The 23,164-nt window shown below is 42.3% G+C and overlaps 1 protein-coding gene across 1 annotated transcript in view; it reads left to right on the top strand.

Annotated features, from left to right (window-relative positions):
* Positions 1 to 23,164, top strand: part of LOC147692864 (cadherin-related family member 3-like) — a 650,553-nt gene that overhangs the window by 318,190 nt on the left and 309,199 nt on the right. The window lies entirely within an intron of this gene.

Genomic DNA, 23,164 nt, shown 5'->3' with positions numbered 1-23,164 from the left:
CATCTTTCTGTCATGTGGAGAGGTTTATTAATAACATTATATTGGGTCTTTGGTATACCACAGACCTAACTCTGAGGAGCAATTTACGAGAAGATTGTTTTGTAGCAGGAGCATCATGGATATGAGTGGGTGCACATAGACTAGAGTCGTGTGTTGATTCTATTATTAGAAATGTCAGAAAGGAATGGTGATGGTGGGATGCAACTGTTGAATAAGAACAGTACTATACAGCTCACTTTGCAGATTTTAAAATTACACGTTTACCACGTATGCATCTTAAATTATACACTTTACTGTTTCAGGCAGCAGAGGATATAGTGGTTTGCACAGACTAAACATATGTAATTTTTTGAGCATGTGCCTAAGCCTGGATTAAAATCTTTGCCTCCTGGTCGCAATGTCAGCAGCTATCTCAAAATCTACAATTCAGTCACTATTGTCCTAACCATACTCATAGGATTGTAAATAATCAACAATGAAGCCTGTTTCCACATTGAGTTTCACTGAGTCTCCCTCACTGTAGATTTTGTAAGAAGGCATTTGAGTGTTGTGTTAAGTGCCAGTAAGCGTCTTTTAAAGTAAGCTCTGCTGCTACACAACTGGGGTAAGAAGCTCTTGACTTGTTACACAGGAACACATGCGTACATGCTTCTGCACACCTGTGTGGGCTGAGCAAGCGGGATTACTATGTAACTCAGCCTGGCTACCAAGCGCAGGTAGCCGTGAGTAAATTGACCATAACTTGTGCAGGCCTCACAACTCAATTACGCATCCAACAATAAATAACCCATTTATTTCTCACTAGAGTATGAGTCTGTATTGCATTACTGTCAGACTGTGGTTATTTTCTTTATTCACAAACTAGGTGAAAGCTGCACCAAAATATTAACTTCGCAGTAGTTCAATATGGAGAAAAGAGTAAAGCCTCTTTTTATCACCCTCATTGTGAGTTGCCCAGTGCAGTATTCACAAGTGTTGTGGTGTGCCTGGGGCCAGAATTATTGCATGCTGATTGTAGCCCATTATTAAAACAATTATTAAAACTTGCAGCATTGCACCCAGTCTTACCAGGTCCATGTGTTATTCCCTAAAAAAAAGTAATACCTGTTATCTCAAGGGGGAATAATGGCTGGTATCATTAAATCAAGCCTTGGTAATGTTGTTATGTTATGTTATAATGGATTTGTACCACACACAAATACTCAAGAGTGTCCTGGCACGTAAAATAACAGTGACCTGATGGAGCGAAGAATTTAAAACAGCTGCTTGAAGAGGAAGGTTTTAAGTTGCTTTTTAAAAAGTCTGAGGTCCTTAGTGTTCAGTAATTCCAGGGGCAGGGAGTTCCATGCAAAAGTCAAAGTCAAAGTTTATTTATTTATGATTTGGAATTCCAAGGAATTCCACATAAAATACAAAATAAAAACAGCTTATACACAACATGTTAGTTAAAAATCATTCTCAGAGTTACACTTATTAATACAAAGAAGTTAATATCAAAAACGCCATTACAAAAAGAACGAAGAATTTTTTACCCACAATTTTCCTTACTTATATAGCAATTATTACTAATCTATAGTGTCACGATAAGGGGCATGATATAGCATTAACCTTGATTATAACAGAACAAGTACACTTATCACCAGAAAAAACGATTTCAAGAGTCCCAGAATGTCAATATTTGATTTGCTTTGGAGGAGACCATTAAAAAGAGAGAACCATGCATAATTTCCAACAGTACTTACTAAAGTGCAAGCGCATCAAAAGAAAAGTAAGAGTGTTTAAAATACATCATAAAAAAACATCAAACAGAATCAAACATCATTATTACAGGTACAGTAGAAGTAGTGTGGGCATGATTAGGATATTACTCTTACGGGTCTTTTAAAGTGTCTATAGTGCTTCAAAATAAGTCACCTTAAAAATTAATTAAATAAACACAAACATTCCTTAAAGACCCCGAACTTCTCACAACCCATACCATTTTCAATAGACATTTAAAAATTCTTTAAAAAAACAAAATATTTTATAACACATTAATTCAGATGGAGGAAACATGAGGAAATTGCGAGCTGTACTGCCGTAGAGATATTATACTGAAGAAAACCAAGCCTTAAGTATTTACGACGGACAAAATGGAGTGCCGGACATATAATTAAAACATGATTAAGATCTTGAACACCACCATTACATAGATTGCAAAATCTTTCAGTTTTAGGGATACCTTCCCAGGCTCCTGTCACAATCCTTAGAGGAAGAATGTTCAGTCTCAATAAAAGGAGCACTCGACGTGCTCCATGATACACATTCCAAAGAACGTATGGCTGAGGTTTTTTAACAATGGAGCTCCCTGAGATGCAATCAAGTCTTCCATGCATCTTACATGATTGCTGATCTCTTTTACATGAGATCATGTATATAGATTTTTTAATAACAATCTTTAAGGATAATTTATCTAAACGGAGTACGTTTTCCATGTCAAGTTCAAAAATATTTAACGATTTTAAAAAGTTCCTAAAAATTACACTTTTCTTTAGCAGATTTTCAAAAATGTCCTTGTGCAATGCAGCCCTTAGTAAATTCTCCTGGCCATTCACCAAAGCATTACACCACCGCAAGCAAGCTGCCATCGAGAGCACATATGTTGAAAGAAGACCGAATTCAAGTCTAAGTGCTGCAATGGGCGCAGAAGAATTTAAGTTACATATTTGGCGCCACATTTTACCTTCAACCTTCTCAAATAAACCCCACTCCCTTTCCTCAATAGTTTCTATCGCATAATTTAATGTGGGCGGAATCTTTATTTTATATACCGCAATGGTATGGGAGAAATGTCTTTTTCCACATTGCAGATAAAGTCGATTAATACCAGCTGCTTGCGAAATGGCTTTACTTTTACAGTGGGCCAAATGTCTTTTAGCAGAGCACCTATTTGTGAAGATTTTTCCTAAGTACTGATAAAATTTTACAATTTTCATTCTCTCGTCTTCTATAAACCATTTCAAATTTGGTCTCACCTTACATCCACTATAACTAAAAATCATCACCTTGCTCTTTGAAATGTTTATTTTTAAAAAGTTTTCTTTAGTGTACCTAATCAGTTCCGTCAATCGCCTCTGAAGTCCAATTGGAGTTAGATCCATTATTAAAGCATCGTCCGCATACAGCAGACTGCTTAACTTTAGATCACCCAGTTGGGGAGAGTCCCCCTTACATTCCCCTAACCGGCTCGGTAAATCATTTATATAAAGTGAAAAAAGCAACGGGGCTAATAGGCACCCTTGCTTTAAGCCATTATTAGTGGGAATTTTCTTTGATAGTCCCTGAGACTAAGTGGGAGCGGGAAATCCGTTACGCTCGCGTATTTTGCGGATTTTTGGGAAATCCGCAATCCGCGAATTTTGCGGATTTCCCGCAAAATCCGCAAAAAAAATCCGCGAACGTAACAGGTTCAAAAGTTGAACCACCACTCATGCAGCTATTTTACAATGGCGCCAGCAAGCTGCCAGCGCCGTTGTAAAATAGTTACAAAGTTAGCTTGCACAGGAACCACTAGATAAAATGAAGCAGGTGCTGCTTTATTTTATCTAAGTGCTTCCTGTGCAAGCTAACTTTGTAACTATTTTACAACGGCGCTGGCAGCTTGCTGGCACCATTGTAAAATAGTTACAGCTCACACAGGACTCAAGGGACCCCTGCGCCCTTCGGGACGATTGCATAGTAACACACACATGGACGCTCGAACTAGTTGATGCTCAAATTCAGTGACTCATTCATTAGCCCAAAAACAATCGTGAGCGTCGTCGAGGCTGGACAGGTGTGCCTTCTTCCCAAATCTACCATGGAAAATCAGCTGTGATGCTGGATAGGCTTTGCATCCTTGACTTTCACGAGCGCAATACCCGTGCTGTTCCTGTGACCAGGAGCTTCTTTCTCTTCATCTGCTGAACTGATCTTTCTCTGACCTTTTATTCACACAAGACGAGGCACATACCCTACTGGGCACATTGTGTTCGCACGGGTTTCTGCAAGTTCGCACGCGTTTTGTACAATTTCGTAACCCTCGCGAACTTGCAGAAACCCGTGCGAACATAAAAAATAAAAAAAAATCGCGGGAATTCGCGGATTTTGCGGATTGCGAGTTCGCAAATCCACAAAATTCGCGAACGCGAGATTCGCAAAATTCGCCCATACCTACCTGAGACCCTCCTAACAAGACTTGAGTCCAAGTGGCTGAGTGCAATGCTATTATTACACGCAACAGGTTCCCCGGTATACCCAGAGCGAGCAGTTTCCTCCACAGAGTCCCACGGTCCACCCTATCGAACGCTGTGGAGAAATGGATGAAAGCAGTTTACAAAGGGGACCTACGACTCATCGGATATTTATCAATGAGAGTTTGTAAAACAGATATATTATCCAGCGTTCCACTATTCTTTCTAAACCCCGATTGCTCAAGAGGGATTACATTATTTTCAGAGGCCCACTCTTGCAGATGGATTAGAATACTGTTTGCAAATAATTTTCCTGTTGCGTCTAGCAAAGAAATTTGCCTGAAGCTAGATGGAGAATTTTTTGGGCCCTTTTTGTAGAGTGGGACTATTACACTTCCCTTCCATGAGTAGGGGATGGTCCCGAGGCTATAACAATGAGCGAACAATGGATACAGTAATTTTGCCCAATCGGCACTATCATTCTTTATGATGGCCACGGGAACATCATCTGGACCCATTGCCCCTGAATACCTTGCCCCCTTAATAAATCCCTCAATTTCCTTTATTGATGGAGCTACAACATCAGCTACCGTTTGTGGGAATTTACACGGTCCAACATCTTCTTCAGACCCTATATTTGCAGCATACAATAAGGAGATGTAGGTAGACCATTCTTCCTCCGGAATCAACATGGGTTGAGATTTTTCTATACTGTCACAATATTTGGCAATTAACGCCCAATATATCCTAGTATCCCCTGAGAGCGCCACTTCCCGGAGTTTTACCCATTTTTCATCTTCTGCCGCCCTTCGGACTGCTATTAATTTCCTTTTCCGTACCTGTTTTAACCTGTATATCTCCCGTTGTCTCAATGCCGCTGGAGTTTTAAATTGAGCTCTTATTAACTCATTTATTTTCTTATTTAATTTTTTACTGTCACTTGACAGGATTTTTGGGGGGCCACCTCCATCACTATGCTGCTTTTTACCCAATGCTTTTATGGCACTCATAAATTTCTCATATCCCACGATCAGGTTCTCCTCAACAAGGCCAGGTAAAATATGTTCAAAGACCCACTGAAAATTCAGGAGATTCTTAAATGACCAAAAAGTGCGACCATTCTTTCGAGAGTAAGATATATTATCCTTCCTCTGATTCCAGAGTTCTGGTTTCCCTAAGCTTATTGCTAGGTTTACCATCAAAATTTCATGATCACTCAGCTTTGTTGGCATCACGTTAAATTGTGAACATGCCCCAAACATTTGGAGAGACACGGCCATATAATCAATTAAAGAGTGGCCAAATGCCCCATGAAAAGTTAATGCTGCTGGTTGATCTTCTGCAAATCTACCATTTAACAAAACAAGGTCTAACTCCCTAAGACTTTGTAGCAATAGTAACCCTCTTTTATCCTCTTTTAAATTTGGCGGGAGAACGAGATCTGGAATGCACCAGACCTCCTCCAGATCCTCATTGGAGAACGTCTTAATAGAACTACCACTTATTTTAGCGTTTAAATCACCAACCATTAATATCCGCACTCTGTCTTCGCTCCTACATAAATCATATACATAAGCGCCAATGGAATCAATCAAAGGGGTAGAGGCCTTTCCCGGAGGAATATACACGTTTACCAAAAACAGGGACCCACCATGATCCTTAGAATTACTATCCAACCTCAACTTAGCACACATACAACATTTTGAAGGGTGTATATCTATCACTGCATCCCATACAAAATCACAACTCAACATAATTGCTAGTCCACCACTTGCGCGACCTCTCTGTGATTTCTTTGCAGCAACACAATGCACAGCTGGAATTCTTCCCTTGCCCATGTTTCCTGGAGGCAGATTATCTTTGGGTCCTGGGGGATCAGTGATTTAAGCTTCAGATTATCTTTACCTAGCCCAGCAATGTTCCAAGAGGCAATGGTACACGGCAGGCTACCCCTGCGTCTTTAATTTTATTGAAGCTGGATTTGCCCCATTAAGGGCACTTGCAATCCAACTCCATTTAGACACATCATCTGCTCTGTCTGCACCAATGACCTCTTGGACCACCAAGTCCGGGAGCTTAATTGATCTTACTCCTACTGCCCTACCCACTGTTATTTTAATATCATCGTATTGAAAGCACAGGCTTTCTCCCTTATTTTCCCGGTTTTCAATCCCTAGCCGACTGCTAAAAACCATGTTATTTTTAATTGAGTCATCAGATGAAAGTGAACTAGTAAGGACGTCAATTCCTCTCTTCCTAAATCCATCCGCATTCGCTAGGATGAATGAGGACACTACCATTGATGAAAAAGTAACTTTTGTTACATATGACTGATACCTCCGGTCTATGTGGACTAATTCAATATCTTTACTAGAGATTAACTTTAGATCTTCTATTTCGGAGATGATTTTTAAGAGGACACTTCTGTTTAGAATTAATGATTCGGCATCGAAAAGGGGAGTGAAGATAATAACCCTATTCGCTTGCCCAGCACAAGTCACTAAAGACTTTGCCTGATTAGCATCATACTCACTTCTATGTGCATCATCATCTAAATTACCCCCTTTATCCTTATTGCTAATTAGGCACATTCTCCGATTACCACCCCCATCTTTACTTATGTTCAGAGTCATTGTCAATGAAGTTTGAGCAACCGGATCATGTGCGGCACCATGTATTTCTATTCTTGGGCTGTTTTCAGAGCTGTTTATTTTAATACTATTGTGCAAATTAGAACCACCTCCGTTATTTTCTTTGACCCCCCCAACAATAACCGGAGCTGTAATCAGCCCACTCGATAAGCAATCCAACTGGTGCCCAAGAGGTTGTGCGTTACCAAGGTTCTTATTTAAATTCTGATTATCTACAGTTGATCTACACCTTTTGTCGTCTAGGCTAGAATTGATGTTTCATTAATACTTATCGGTTCAAAGCGCAACTTTCTTTGTTTACGCTTTGGAAACCGACGATATTTCATCGATTTTTTCCTCCTCCTATGACCGTTTCTACTGGATCCTTTCCTTGCTAGAGACTCCCCTGCATCAACAGAGCTCTCTACAATATCAGATACTTCGACAAATTTTTGAGGTAAAGTATCCTTCTGCTTGCTCAAATTAAAAATTGTGTCACCCAGATCTACCTTTTCAACTAGGCTCACTAAGTTAATCTTTGATTCATCTGTTTTTTGTACTATAAGCTTATTTAACTTACTCTTAACAAAGATCGGAAAAACACGTACAGCATTTTCCTTAAGACAGGCATCTACAGATGTCTCATCCCCCAACAGGGGGACATTTGCAGACTCATTATGATTTACTTTAGATACACCTAAAGTTGTTTTTCCTTCGCATGATATTTTTATTAAATCTGCCTGCAGAGCTTCTGGTTTATCTGGCCCTAAATCTCTGTCGGAATTAAAAGGTACATTTAGCGTTTGGGTTGATTTACAAGCAGTAGAGGTGACACGGTTCTCGTGTACCGGTCTATGGTTTTTAATATCCAAAATCCCTCCTAGGATTGGCGTAAGGACTCTCAAGATGTGATCTGAATTTAAAGTACTTTTCTCCAAAAGAGACAAAATTGCAAATAATATTTTTTCTAAATTGGAGAATGTACTTAATAACCCATCTACCCCTACATTCTCATTTAATAACGAAGAATGTACGGGAACCTTTACTTCATTAATAGAAGTCATTAAAGGGTCTACACCTGATAGATCCTGTAGGTCCGAAATCATAGACAAATCTGTAGGAGTACTACTATACAGGATGGGCATGTTAGTTTGCGTTCCTATATTGGTGGACAATAGATGTTTGTTTGGGAGCACTTCTGAACCCCCACCCTGCATGCGCAATTTCTCTAAATATCTTACTCGTTCAGCGTTCCTTTCTAATGGGATTGCTAAATCCGGGACGGTGTAGTCCTCGACTTTAGCCTGCCCATTTTGCGAACTATATTCTTTCAAATCTTCTAATTTTTCAGAAACACCATCTAGCCTTAATAGTGAACAATCCCTCGGGCTCCTATGTGTAACATTTACATTATCTTTACTATTATCCATGTAAGAAAGTAAGTTTGCTAAAGGAGAGTATGATACAACATCCCTGATTTCAATTTCTTTCCACTTTGCATATTCTATTACCTCTGATTTTTGATGGTCCATTTCCATTTCCGTCACAGATTTATTTTCCTCGTTTACTACATGCTGTATATCTTTCATACTAGCTACCAAAGTGGGCGACATTATACTATTACACCCATTCCCCTTTAAAATGGTAACAACAGGGTAGAGAGTCTCCCGCCCTGTTGAACTACCATCCAGGCTTAACTCTTTTATATCATCTGTGTCCATTGACCCCACCATTAAATTCCCGTCCAACTCTCCATCACCATTATTTTGCCCCATACCACAATTATAACTCCTTCCTTTTTTTGCAAAAATTGATTTTACTGATGGATAGGATTTTAGCAAAGACAGATGTGCGCCTGGTCTATGACGTTTAATGGTTTTTCGAGGTTTGATAGGACACAAACTGCTCAGACCAGAATTACTGAGGGGTACTAAAGAGTCTGCCGCTTTAGCTTTAGTCTGTGAGCGTAATCGCCTCACAGACATTACCATTACGGGAAAAGTGTAGCAATAACTAAAATATTTGACCAACCCGCTATGGATAGCAAAAAGTAGCGGGGAACAGAAAATGAGCACACAAACGATTTACAGCACAATCCCCATAAAATTCTGTGAAAAAGGGTCACGTACCACTATGACCAAGGGCTAGACCAATCCGCAATGACCTAACACGGCCAAGCGTCGACCCCTTGTCTAGCAACAGGGACTAATGCGAATATAGTCACCGCTAGAGGACAAAATGGAATTAGTACACAATCCGAGTCGGAAGGGAAACGTCAATGGGGTGGGGCGACCGGCCTCAGATGGTCTCTGAGGGCCTCAGAGGGCCCGCTCTTTGTCCGGTCTTAGTCCCGTGTCGCGGTAGGCCTGCGCCAATCAAATACGTAGAGGCTGGGGGTGTGGCCGCCGAGGGAAGAGGCACCAGCTCAGCAACGTGAAGGATGCTGGTCCTCGCAGTCCCCCGGTAGGTCCTCGGCCAGGTAAAGCCTCCGAGTAGTTCCTGCTAGGCACTCTCTTGCTGGGAGCGTTTGTTAATCCGCCGACTGCGGACGCGCTCACACCAGCGGCGGTGCCTCGCAGAAAGAGCAGAATACTTCGGTAACACTTGATGGATCTTGCAGCACTCCTTCAGGTGGCGAACAGCAAAGGCGAAGCACAGATGTCAGTGAATGAGCGGCACCGGCGCAGCCGGTGTGGCGAAAGGTTAAGAGGCTGCAGGCAGGCGGGGGTGTGGCCGCCGGGGGAAGAGGCACCAGCTCAGCAACGTGAAGGATGATGGTCCTCGCAGTCCCCCGGTAGGTCCTCGGCCAGGTAAAGCCTCCGAGTAGTTCCTGCTAGGCACTCACTTGCTGGGAGCGTTTGTTAATCCGCCGACTGCGGACGCGCTCACACCAGCGGCGGTGCCTCGCAGAAAGAGCAGAATACTTCGGTAACACTTGATGGATCTTGCAGCACTCCTTCAGGCGGCGAACAGCAAAGGCGAAGCACAGAGGTCAGTGAACGAGCGGCACCGGCGCAGCCGGTGTTGCGAAAGGTTAAGAGGCTGCAGGCAGGCGGGGGTGTGGCCGCCGGGGGAAGAGGCACCAGCTCAGCAACGTGAAGGATGCTGGTCCTCACAGTCCCCCGGTAGGTCCTCGGCCAGGTAAAGCCTCCGAGTAGTTCCTGCTAGGCACTCTCTTGCTGGGAGCGTTTGTTAATCCGCCGACTGCGGGCGCGCTCACATCAGCGGCGGTGCCTCGCAGAAAGAGCAGAATACTTCGGTAACACTTGATGGATCTTGCAGCACTCCTTCAGACGGCGAACAGCAAAGGCGAAGGTCAATGAATGTGTTAGTGTCTGCCGCGTCCAGACATGTTCTCTTCTCGGTGCTGTGAGCAGAAAATCCATGCCATAGCTGCTTTGACGGAAAGAGACTGGCCATCCAGCCACATTCTGCGGAATCGTGGGATTGCCATCCGTCGTTGGGTGACTGAGCACAACGATCTGTTAGGAACATAGAAAGCAAAATGCTTCCTGCTGTACTTTGGTCCAAGATCGTGCCGGGCTCGATGCGCCAGGGTAAGAGTTTTAAATTGCACTCTCTGAGCCACGGGAAGCCAATGCAGATCGCGTAAATGCTGTTTTACACTAGATCTTCCAGAGATGTTAAACAGAAGTATAGACACTGCATTCTGGTTCGTTCTGTAGTTTTTTTGCAAATATCCAGGGATACCCATATACAGAGCATTGGCATAATCGATGCAGGAGAGAATGAGACAGTTCTGGGCAATTTCTGTCGACAGGTCGGATTCCTTCCAGGTAAATAGGAGCTGCGTGTCATCTGTACTTGCGGATATATCAGAGAACTTGGAATGAAGTCCTATACATTTAATAAATATCCCACCCAAATACAAAATTAATTTGCCTTTATTTGCACTCCTTCACATACATTGAGCAATTATCTGCATCACTCTTTCATGAGATTTGAGCTTTGGACTAACCTCATGGGCCAAGTTAATTTCTCTGATGACCAAAATGTAGATCAAGGGCTCCTCCTGAAAATAGTCCCATTCGGAATGCATTAACCTTCTTCTAAGAGTGCAAAAGGGTAGGGGAGAAATATGCATACACACATTTACTGTCATCTCTCTGACAAGACTAAGCCTGCCTTTATCAGAGAGACCTAGGAGGCTGACAATCATAAGGCACTACCCACACCAGCGGCTCCACCAGGAGAAAGCTTTTGCCAATCAAGTGTTGGTACAGCCAAATTGTGTGATTGGGAGGGTGTGGACCAGTCAGCTGTTTGAAAAATTAAGTCTGTCATGAGTGGATAGGTGATGTGGCGTGGTACACAGACAAAATATCGAGTTGTAAATATCGACCTACCAAAATATTGTGTTAGAAATTTCGAAGGTATAGAATATCGATGTCAAGAATATTGTTGGATAGAATATCGACCCTAAGGTAAGTAATATCGAAATTATTTATATCGATGTAAGTAATATCGAAGTTAGTAATATCGATAGCATATATATCGATGTCACTAATTTCGATGACACTAATATCGATATTTGTATGATTTTTTTGTTTTTTATTATGTATGTGTTATATGTGTTACTGAAGTATTTAAAATAAATAATATTATATGTGTATTAATTTTATATATTAATAAATTAATTTATAAGCAAATTATATGTTTTAGTATCGGAGCGGGTAGTGGGTTTATAGGGGAATAGGGTGGGAAGTAATTTAATTATGTTTAATTAATTATTAATTAGTAGTAGTTATAAAATAATTTTAATTAATGGATAATTAATTGTAATTAATTGCAAATTAATTTTAATTAATTGATAAATATGTTCTGTAGCGGGTTGTGGGTTTATAGGGAATAGGGTGGGAAGTAATTTAATTATGTTTAAATAATTAATAATTAGTAGGAGTTATAAATTAATTTTCATTTATTGGTAATTAATTTTAATTAATTAGAAATTAATTTTAATTAATTGGTTAATTGATAAATATGTTTTGTAGCGGGTTGTGGGTTTATAGGGGAATATGGTGGGAAGTAATTTAATTATGTTTAATTATTTATTAATTAGTTGGAATTATAAACTAATTTGAAATATTGCTAATTAATTTTAATTAATAGGAAATTAATTTTAATTAATTGATTAATTGATAAATATGTTTTGTAGCGAGTTGTGAGTTTATAGGGGAATAGGGTGGGAAGTAATTTAATTATGTTTAATTATTTATTAATTAGGTGGAATTATAAACTAATTTGAAATAATTGCTAATTAATTTTAATTAATTGGTTATTAATTTTAATTAATTGGTTATTAATTTTAATTAATTGGTAAATAATTTTCATTAATTCATAAATAGATAAATGTGTTTTGTTGCGGGTAGTGGGTTAATAGGGGAATATGGTGGGAAGTAATTTAAATGTAATTAAGTAATAATGTATTTAAATTAACTGTTTTGTTAATAATATAACTGATAATTAATTATTAATTGGTCATTAAATAATATACATTGGTATTTTTTAATATTCAATTTGGGCTAAATATATTTTGATAATCATGTCTTTAATAAGTATGTATAGGTATTGTGTATGGTTTATATTTGTTTAATAGTTTAAATTTTAATTACTAAAAAAAGCTTTTATTTATAAGTATGTTATTTAACCACTACGCTTCTCCAACACTTTCCCTACTGTTGCACTCTCTGGAGTGGGAATAGTAATTTTTACCCCTACGCTATCCAACGCTTTCCCTACTGTTGCACTCTCTGGAGTGGGAATAGTAATTTTTACCCCTACGCTATCCAACGCTTTCCCTACTGTTGCAATCTCTGGAGTTGGAATAGTAATTGTTACCCCTACGCTATCCAACACTTTCCCTACTGTTGCACTCTGTGGAGTGGGAATATTAATTTTTACTCCTACGCTATCCAACGCTTTCCCTACTGTTGCACTCTCTGGAGTGGGAATAGTAATTTTTACTCCTACGCTATCCAACGCTTTCCCTATTGTTGCACTCTCTGGAGTGGGAATAGTAATTTTTACCCCTACGCTATCCAACGCTTTCCCTACTGTTGCACTCTCTGGAGTGGGAATAGTAAATTGTACCCCTACGCTATCCAACGCTTTCCCTACTGTTGCACTCTCTGGAGTTGGAATAGTAATTGTTACCCCTACGCTATCCAACACTTTCCCTACTGTTGCACTCTTTGGAGTGGGAATAGTAATTTTTACTCCTACGCTATCCAACGCTTTCCCTACTGTTGCACTCTCTGGAGTGGGAATAGTAATTTTTACTCCTATGCTATCCAACGCTTTCCCTACTGTAGCACTCTCTGGAGCGGGAATAGTAATTTTTACTCCTACGCTATCCAACGCTTTCCCTACTGTTGCACTCTCTGGAGTGGGAATAGTAATTTTTACCCCTACGCTATCCAACGCTTTCCCTACTGTTGCACTCTCTGGAGTGGGAATAGTAATTTTTACCCCTACGCTATCCAACGCTTTCCCTACTGTTGCACTCTCTGGAGTGGGAATAGTCATTTTTACCCCCACGCTATCCAACGCTTTCCCTACTGTTGCACTCTCTGGAGTGGGAATAGTAATTTTTACTCCTACGCTATCCTACGCTTTCCCTACTGTTGCACTCTCAGGAGTGGGAATAGTAATTTTTACCCCTACGCTATCCAACGCTTTCCCTACTCTTGCACTGAGGTAATAGAAATTTTCAGGTAGCTAATGTGTCCCCCACTCGCACCCTATCCATGCACCCATGTTCCTTGAATGTCATGTAACTTCCTTCCCGTACATGCTAGAAAGAGGCATATGCATTTGCGTCAAACGTTAACATGTCAGTTATATAATTCTCCAAGAAAATCCCATTAATTAGGCTTCTAGGCCTATGGTGCCAACGTCTTTACATGGTACACTTTTGAATCTCGCACACGTTTTCTCCATGTTTCCTGGCTCAGTCGGGCTAGGCCCTTAATTGAGGCCCCAAGTCTCTTCTGTCTCTGAAAGCTGTAGTTTAGGTATGCATCCCTGACCTCTGCCTTACTTCCTGTCCAGCGAAGCGGTGCCCGGCTCAGCCTGGCCTTCCTGCCAAAGACAGTATTTTGCGTACAGTTATCAGCTCAGCCTCCTCGAAAACACATTCCAGTCTAGTGAAATAGGTAAACATATTCCCGGCTGCAGAGCAAAGGGCCCGGCCTTCCTGTCCTCCTTGCAAGTGATTTACAGAACCCGTTACCATGGTGGGCCCATGGCCCCGCGCATTGCACCAAGACACGTATGCACGCACTAGCATCCAGTATTGAACGGCCTCTACTCGAGAAACCTTTTACTCCAGATAATACATCCTCAAAACACAAGATACCAGATATGCTATAGGTACAGGTCGTTCTGACATCCCAGACACCAGTCTCCTCTACTAGAGCTAAAGTCAAGCCCCCAGTTCTCCCCAGTTACACGTCATACCTAGTTGCGCGCGCATCTAGGCCAAATGTTTCTGCTGACCCTGCAGGAATTCACTATGTATCCACCCACTTATGACACTTCTTGTGACGTTTCTCTGACATGTCAAGTGCACGCCCATGTGTACGCTTTCTTACACGCCTCCTGTTACGCACATGTGTTCTTATCTTTTACTTTTCACTAGTTACGCCTCCTGTATTCATTTCAATTATACTGTTTTACTATATATAATGTGTGATGTTAATAAAACGTTGAATATCCCTTCCTGAACCTTAGTGGTGATGGAACACGATGTCCTGTTCCTCGAGGATCATAATTAAAGCCCGTATGACTCAGATACCACGGACTCTGCCTCTCATTTGATTGAGCTATCCTTATTGATATTTAATGTATGGAAAAATAGTCCGGTAAATTTATTTACCACATAATCTGGCGCCCGAATAGAGACCCCCCCCTTCCCCACTCGCCGGCGATGTAACGCAGGCCTTGACCCCTTCTACAGCCGTGAGGGATCCAGTGCACACCTGCGGGTCTTCCTGCTATCTCCCTTAGGCCCACGGAGGAGACGGAGACTGCGGTCCGGCATCCAGACGAGGCGGTGAGGAATGCGGAGGATCCCGACCAGAGCCCCAAGTCGAGAGAGCAAGGTCCGAGGTATCCGGAGGCCCACCTGTTCCGAAGCGCATGCGTAGGAGAAATCGTAGCCCGACCCAGTCCAGTCCAGTTTCCGAGGCCTTCAGTTTCTGCTTCCCGGTGAGTACCGTTGTTGGGAACGCATCTAGACGGGTTCATTAATTTGTGCCCGGTCAAGACGGGTCTGGGTACACAGACCTGGTCCAGACGTGTTCACTTAGGTGAATGCGGTATGACGTGTCTCTTTATGGGACCGGTATTGTCTGTACTGTTTTAGCAGTGCATCTAGTAATCCAGTATTCTAGTATTGTTTCTCGTGATTTCCAGAATATATGTTTTCTATGTTCCAGGCAGTATCAGTCTGAAATGTTTCAATGTGTTTAATGTCGTGGTATGAATGATTGTTTGCTATTTATTACTGTGTTTACTGTGCTCACGTTCAAGTCAATTCAAATATGCCGCTGTTCTCAAAATTACGTCAGATAGGAACTAGGAAAGGGATACTCGAAGAAGCAGTTCCCGTCCCGCCTAGGGACACTCCCGGACCTTTTATGTACCACAAGCACGGCTTAGATGCCATACTATATCTAGATTTGTGGGTGGATTATACTAAAGATCTGGAAGAGAAGTATAGATGGCCTGTCTCAGGGACATGGGATGCTGATTGCATCATGAGAGTAGAAGAAGCATTATGGAAGAAGAAAGCCAGACAATCCCAGAAAGATGCCATAGAGCTATGGCGTAAAGAAGCGCATAGAAGAACAGAAAAAGAAATCAGGAAAGCAGAGAAAAGTAGAGAGGAATCTGAAAAAGCTAAAGAAAAGGAATTACTAGAAGAAGGAGAACGAGTCAGAATAGAACAACAAGACCGACAAAGAAATGCCCTTATTACAGGCATGTATCCTGTTCTTGCTGAGGGCCTGCCTAAAGCGACCCCGGAAGTACCCCGTAACTTGCCACCACCATTGGTCCCGACTAAACTCCGTCACAAACAGACCGCAGCAGACATTTTCCTTTCTTCCTATTTAGATGATGTAGCTCCAGCATATACCAATGTACGCGTACCACCTGTTAATAATGTACAGCAGCCTATTCAGCCTGCTCAGCCTGTTCAAGACACGTTACCTCCACTCCCTCAAGACTCGACTCCCCCACCCGTTATCACTTCCCATCCTGTCACTACTACTGCTACTGTCCCTCCTGCTGTCGGTCCTACCAATCCTTTTGCTACACTGACAACCCAGAGTCTGCCTACATTACCTGCACCTACTTTTCAAGCTATGACACCAGTAGTATCAACACATCTAGTTGATGGTTATGCTTCCGATTCAGGAGGCGCCGTAGGAGGTCGCCCTGTGACCCCGCCTCAAGTAAAAAGAATGACGCTTAGAGAAGTGGCGTTACAACGTACACCCAAGGCTGCGACATTTGCATCCCTTAGACAGTACATAACAGATTGTAGATATGACACAGTACCAGGTGTAGAAGATATGATGTTAATTTCGTTACGTTTACGACGCGTTACCAACTATTTGATTCTTTTACCAGAAATGACTAACCATTTAGACAATATATACCGTTTTATTAGAACAGGGGAGAGACCAGAATGCATTCGCGAGGCCATGGCACATCACAAGGTTGAGACACAAAGAATGATCTTACAGTTTTTGATAAATTGTTTGATAAGGGAACGAGATCGGCCAGGTACAAGCAAGGAAGAGATGGACATACTGAAAAATTGGAGTAACAATATAGCTGATGGTAAACATAATAAACAAAGTTGTATAGAATCCATGTACAGAAAGATGCGTAAAGAAATTATAATAATACACGAAAAAGAAACTGCAGCTAGGGAAGACGAGAAGGAGAATGAAACAGAGGGCGACGATATAGATGATGCAGAAGACCCAGATAGAATAGCGTACGTAGGTAGAGCGAGACCTTTTGACAGACCCATTCGCCTAGAAAACAAGAAACGTTTCCTTTCTCCCATACCAGAACAATGTTCTCTTGAACATGTATTCCAAGCCACTGATAGAATACTGAAAGAAAGAATAGGTTACAGTGAACTTAGTACCATGCGTGATCAGGAACTAGCACGGTCAGCAGTACAATGGGCTGGAAATACTAGTATATATAAAGATGATTCAGTAGCGCAAACATTTTTGAGTCTTACCCCAGACGAACAGCGACTAGCTGGTATGTACATGATCCAACATCTCATTACACTATATGAGAGTCAGCATTCTGATCCAGGTCCCCTATATAATATACTGGAAGAATTACTCCTAAAAAGATGGAGAGGCCTAGGTACCGATTTAATTAATACCATCCTAGAACAACGCCACAAATACAGAACTTTCCTGACTCCACATTTCGTTCCTGTTCCACCTCCAGTAAGACAACCGTTTTACATAGATAGACAGAATCCTTTACGAGAAGTTCATCCTGTTCAGACCCCAGGGGGTGAGATTCAACGAGTATTTGTATACACACCCCTGACCAAAATGGAATTATTGGAAATGAAGAAATTAGTGCCCTGTCATGATAAAGATCCAGCAGGGTTCCACCGTGAATTAAAGGACATGCTACTCATGGGAGATTATACGTATTCCGACATTCTTAAAATGTTAAAGGTATTGTTGCCTGCTGGCATTTACGAAAAACTTAAAGAAAAAGAATGGGAGGTGGGAGATAAAAAGATTATTTGGACTGAATTAGAAACTGAAGAAAATGGGCGAGTCCCAGGTACAGGTCTTGGGGACAAAGCCAAAGCATTACCAGGATTATTAGTACAAGTCTTGCCTAGGTTATTGACAGTTAAAAAGGAAGACTGGGATGCAATCTCAGCCTGCAAACAGAAACAAGACGAAGACACTAGTGATTTTTATTCTAGATTCGAGAAATATTTTATTATTAATAGCGGCCTGAAAACAAGTAGTGAATCATATCCACATCTTTTTGTGACCAAATTAGTCGAGAATTCCTTACCACAGGTGAAAAACAGAGTACTGAAAGTCGAAAGTACATGGCAAGCTAATACTCCTTCCCAAATGTTACAAATGTTACAGTACCACCAGAACCGAATCAGAGAGGAACATGAACATGAACAGAGACGTATGAAAGATACGAAAATGAAAGTACTAGTTGCCCAGTCCGTCCCAGCAGATAGCCAGAAGAGAGGTACGACACAGATTAGTCACCCTGCAGTTCCTGTTAAAGGGAATTGCAACTACTGTAAACAGCCAGGTCACTATATAAACGAATGTCTGGTTCTGAAACACAATATTGCTACAGGCAGGACGAAAGAAAGACCGCGTCCACCTAGATCAGAAAATGTTCCACAGAATATTCCACAGAATACGCAACTTCCACAGAATGCACAACAACAGACAGTAGCTGTACCCCGGCCCCAACCCATTGCTGCCACGCAACATGTCACACAGCAAATGTACCAGTATGCACAGTCGGAGTACCCCGATTATCAGCAGTATTCATGAAACAGCCTAGAGAGGGAGGTTGGCTTGCCCCTTATCGAGGTTCCTGTAGATCAAGAGGGTCCCTATGTACATAGTCAGGTATTAGGGAAAGACAGAAAATTTTTGATTGACACAGGGGCGAGCAGAACTACCATTAGTCACGACGAGGTTCCAGGGGCACCCCTCTCAGGCTCACAGAATGTTTCCCTTGGATTTTCAGGAAAGCCTATTGTTAACGAAGTGTCAAAGCCAGTTCCCCTTGCAGTTGGTCCATTGTCTCGTACTACAGACTTGTTACTTACGAAATCATGTCCTGAAAACTTACTTGGTATTAAAACATTGAAAGCACTAGGAGCAGTGATATGTTGTTCTCCGGAAGGAGTGAGATTGTTTTTACGTGACTTTAAAGGTCATTATGTTTTGAGAGATTTTGATCCAAGATTGCAAAATGTACCACAGCATTTATGGGCGCAAGGTCCAACTGATGTAGGTTGTATGCACATTACACCCTATCGTGTCACTCTCAAACAAGGTGTTGTACTGCCCCGAATACGACAATACAAATTGCCCCCCGAGGCTGTAGCAGCCTTACTGAAAATTATTGACGAGCTCATTTCACAAGGAGTGGTTGTAGAAACTGACTCCAATGTATGTAATTCTCCAATCATTCCGATTCTTAAACGTACTGACCCAAATGCACCTCCAGTCTACCGATTGGTGATCGACCTTCGAGAGTTAAATAAATGCATAATACCACAGTACCCAGTGGTCCCAGATATTTCTTCCCTATTGACTGCCATTGATTCCGAAGCTGCGTTCTTTACTGTAATAGATCTCAAGAACGCCTTCTTTAGTGTTCCCATTCATCCTGAATACCAGTACCTTTTCGGATTCTGTTTAAATGGCCGAAGATTCAAATTTGCACGTGCACCTCAAGGGTTCACAGAAAGTCCTAGTATTTACAGCCAAGCGCTGAAACGACAACTAGACAGTATTCACATGCCTACTGACACTGCACTGCTGCAATATGTTGATGACTTGTTAATTACAGCACGGACCGAACGTGGCTGCGAACGCGCATCACTGACAGTCTTGTATTTTCTGGCCGAAAAGGGGCATAGAGTGTCCCCTTCGAAGCTACAATTCTGTGCCCAGCAAGTGGTATACCTTGGACACTTGCTGTCCAAGAGGGGTAGACAGTTGACACCAGATCGTATCCAGTTAATTGCACATCTGCCACAACCCAAGACACAAAAGGAAGTACGGGCCTTTATTGGCCTCACTTCTTACTGTAGACAATGGATTCCCCAGTATGCATATCTAGCTAAACCACTCATACAGTTGACAAACAGGAGGCAGCGACTTCGACTGTCCTCCCTTGGACTCAGGAACATACACAAGCTTTTAATGACTTGAAGAAAGCTTTATGTCAAGCACCAGTTTTAGCTACACCATGTTACAGCAAACCTTTTACACTTTTTGTCACAGAACGCGATGGCACAGCATTATCTGTTCTCACACAAGATCAAGCAGGACACCACAAGCCTTGTGCTTATTTTTCTAGTACATTAGATCCAGTAGCCCAGGCTTTGCCTGCGTGCCTTAAATCAGTTGCAGCAACAGCTCTAGCTATCAGACAAAGCGATTCAATAGTGTTAGGACATCCCTTGAGAGTACAGGTTCCACACTCCGTGGAAGTTCTTCTAAACCGAACCCAGACTCAGCACTTGACCATAGCACGACTGACAGGTTATGAACTGACACTGTTTCAACCACACATAGAAATCAGACGTTGCAACATACTCAACCCTGCCACATTATTACCCTCCATTACAGCAGATCCAGCACCACATGACTGTGTGGAAGTCATTAATACCGTGACAAAGCCAAGACAAGACTTAACAGACATTGCATTGTCCGATCCAGACCTGACACTTTACGTGGATGGTTCATGTATGAGAACAAGCACAGGAGAGTTAGTAGCCGCATATGCAGTGACCACTGAAACTGAAGTCATAGAAACACATCGTATTGACACATTATCTGCCCAAGCAGCAGAACTTATCGCTCTGACCCAAGCCTGTATACTAGCCAAGAACAAGAAAGTAAACATATACCCAGACTCACAGTACGCATTCGGAGTCGTTCACGACTTCGGTGTTCTTTGGGAAGAAAGAGTTTTTTTAACTTCTCACGGTACCAAGATACAACACGGTCCCCTTATTCAAGCCCTGCTAGAAGCAATACATTTGCCTACAGACATAGCCATCATGAAGTGCAAAGCACATACTAAAGTCACCGACACTATTTCCCAGGGTAATGACCTGGCAGATCGATCAGCCAAACTCACAGCTCAGACTCAGACAGACATACCAACTGATCCGACAAAGACTGAAGTGACTTCACTGACACATTGTATGACAGTTAAGGATCCCACACTAGATGTATTCGACATACAGACACATGCAACTCCAGACGAAATCAAGAAATGGACTGAACAAGGAGGGGTCCAGACAGATCAGGGATGGATGACGAAGGGAAGAGCCACATGGTTTCTCCCCGACTCTATGGTTCAAGTTATCATTAACACAGCACATAGTCCAGCACACTTAGGTGAGAAAGCCATGTTAGACAGTTTACAGAATCTTTGGTTCAACAAGCATTTACGTGCAGCAGCGAAACAGAAAGTGCGTACCTGCATGATCTGTTGTCAGTTCAATCCAGGCAAAGGTATCCCCGTGGAACAAGGTGGATTTCATCCTCCTGACCATCCTTTTGAAGTCGTCCAGATGGATTATATCCAGATGGACAGATGCCGAGGATTCAAGTATGTCCTCGTAGTCGTATGTGCCCTTCCCCGATGGACAGAAACATATCCAGTCCCAGATTACACTGCTGTAACCACTGCCAAACAGCTGGTCCGTGAATTTTTCCCGCGATACGGCTTGCCCCGTGTCGTGTACTCTGATAATGGTCAGCCATTCTCGTCCGAGCTCATGAAACAGGTATCACTCCTGTTAGGTTACCAGTGGAAATTCCACTGCGTGCGACACCCTGAAGCCGCTGGTCTCGTTGAGAGACATAATCAAACCCTGAAAACACGGTTAGCGAAGGTCTGTGCAGAAAAAGGTGTGAACTGGATAGTAGCCTTGCCAGTTGCCCTCTTTTACATGCGAATGGTAGCCCATTCTAGAAGTGGATTGTCCCCGTATGAAATAATTTTTGGACGTCCCCCAAACATGTGGGGTACGCCTATGCCTCGAAAAATTACCGATGTTGACAGTACTATGCTGACAGATTACCTAGCTTCCTTGATGTCTGCACTACTATCTTGTCGTTCACAGGTCCCGGCTGCCTTCCCGGACAACACCCAAGTAAAACCGCATGAAATCGTTCCAGGAGACCACGACTACGTCCGTAATTTCGACCGATCAAGCCCTCTGGAGCCGAGGTGGAAGCAGCCAAAGTTGGTGTTGTTGACGACGAGGACCGCAGTGAAACTGGAAGGCCGGAAGGGATGGTTGCACTCCAGCCACGTGAAGAGATTTCACGGATTGTGTCCAGAGACTACGATAAAGGACTGCCCCCTTTCAGACACTGACTCTAAACTCCCCCTGCTAGCGAAAACTCCGCAGCAGGAGTACCGAGCCAAGTTGAGGTCTAGTAAGTCAGACAGCGTTTAATTGTTTAAGTCCCCCTCGGGTGAAGCGGTTAGACAGGTTTCTGACATGTATAAGATAGACCCAAGTAGTCAGAGAGATAGGCGAATTGCCAAGAGAAAAGAATATTGCAAAAATTTGCACAGCCGATGCGTTATCGCATTAATTTTTATGTTTCTTCTGAGACTTACGATCATATGCATAAGTTTAATGCTACATGTTTTCTTTCCTCTTGATTATCATGTACATACTTCCTCTAATGATACTGTAGAGCACACTTTCAGCGACCTGCCCCCACACGAGTTGTCCGATCGATTAGCAATGCGCAACAATACATTCATTCGTATGTTACACCATTCTCACCAGACTAGCAATGCCACCAATTGCTGGGTATGTGGCCGACTCCCTCCCTATCCGAATAAGCATTGGCGAATTTTGCGAATCTCGCGTTCGCGAATTTTGCGGATTTGAGAACTCGCAATCCGCAAAATCCGCGAGTTCCCGCGAATTTGCGGATTTTTTTTTTGTGTTCGCCCGTGTTTCTGCCAGTTCGCGAGGGTTTTTACAATTTTGCAATTTGCGAACTTACCTGTCGGGTCGCAAGTTTTGCGAACTTGTTGTTTCTACGTGTCCAGCCTGTTTGGGACACTCTTCTTCATCACTGCCACTCTCTGTCACCACTGCCACTCTCTGACTACTCATGCCACCCTCTGGCCCACCCATGCCACCCTCTGTTTCATCACCACACCCTCTGGTTGTCCAGTGTACATTATTTTCGGCAAAGCAAAGCACACCTTCCCTGCCTCAAGTGACCTGAATTAATTTGGGGCTGATTAATGTGTCACAGAATATTTTTTTAGCTGGCACCTGCTTCCTTAGTGCGCCCTGATTAGTGATCTTTTGCACTTGCTAAGTGCTTTCATTGTTGCAAAATTAGTTACAACACCTGCCCTGCCCCAACTGACAATAATGAATTAGGGGCTGATTAATGGATTTTAACTTCCAGCCTGGCTCCTGCTTGTCTCCCTTAGCTGTAATTCAGGACCTTTGTGGCATATGTGTAACTATTCTGAGGT

The sequence above is a fragment of the Lissotriton vulgaris genome, chromosome 9 (genome assembly GCF_964263255.1).
Source record: "Lissotriton vulgaris chromosome 9, aLisVul1.2, whole genome shotgun sequence".
NCBI lineage: Eukaryota > Metazoa > Chordata > Amphibia > Caudata > Salamandridae > Lissotriton > Lissotriton vulgaris.
This window is presented reverse-complemented; position numbering and strand designations above follow the sequence as displayed.